This window comes from Cyclopterus lumpus, chromosome 18 (assembly GCF_009769545.1).
Source record: "Cyclopterus lumpus isolate fCycLum1 chromosome 18, fCycLum1.pri, whole genome shotgun sequence".
In the NCBI taxonomy this organism is placed as follows: Eukaryota; Metazoa; Chordata; class Actinopteri; order Perciformes; family Cyclopteridae; genus Cyclopterus; species Cyclopterus lumpus.
In genome coordinates, this window is record NC_046983.1 from 2,387,501 (window position 1) to 2,388,488 (window position 988).

Here is a 988-nt window from a genome sequence, read left to right on the forward strand (position 1 = left end):
TGTGCAATGTCGACTTTTATTCCCCCGATCTCCATGAAATGGAGAGAGGCGTCCGACGTGCCTAATTCTGGTTTTACTGGGTTGTTGTTGTTGTTGTTGTTGTTTTTTGTGTGTGTGCGCGCTTTGCGGCCAGAAGACTACATTATCTTTAAAAATGGTTCCTTTCGTTCTTTCTTTTCTCCCTTTCTCAACCCACAACATTTTTTTTCTGGCCAGGTAATTGTGATGTTCTTCATCTTTTGATTTTCATAGTTTACCAGGTTTTAGACGAGAAGTTAGCTTAGCTTAGCATAAAGTTAGCGTAGCTTAGCGGAAAGATTGGAGCCAGCTAGCCGGCCTCTGTCCAAAGCTGATTTAAAAACTAAAAGGACTAGCTACCACGTGATGACCTACCAGCTCGTGGTTGCAGGAGAACATTTCTTGTCAGTAACTTCCTGTTTCATCGTCATGAGCCTTCAAAAAAGAAAACTACACCTCATTTTCACATCAAGAGGCAGGTTTTGGGTTAGCTGGAGCTACGCTAACTGTCTGTGTGTGCTAAGCTAAGCTAAGCTGGTGGAGGCGCCACATGTAGAGCATAGAAATGACAGAAATATCAATCTTCTCAGCTTTCAATCACTTCCAAAAGGAAGATGAATAACAGCATTTCCCAATAAAACGTTGAACTTTTCTCTTTTAAAGACATCGAATAACACCAGCGTAACCGTTTCCTACTCGACCTCACGTTGAATATGTCGACCGCAACACACCTGGACTGAACTTATGGTTTCCACCTGACCAAAAGGTAGGATAGCAATAACAAAATGGAGCTCAAGGTACAACCGTCGATTGTACCTTGTACATTGTTTGCCATCAGATTTTTTTGTTTGCACGTTTTCACATCTGGCATTCGAATTGTAAAATAAAAATAAAAAAATAAAAATTGCAAATGTCCATCGAGCCGTTGTTTCTGGATCAATATGTAATTTGTCGGCGTCGGCGAAGGCCG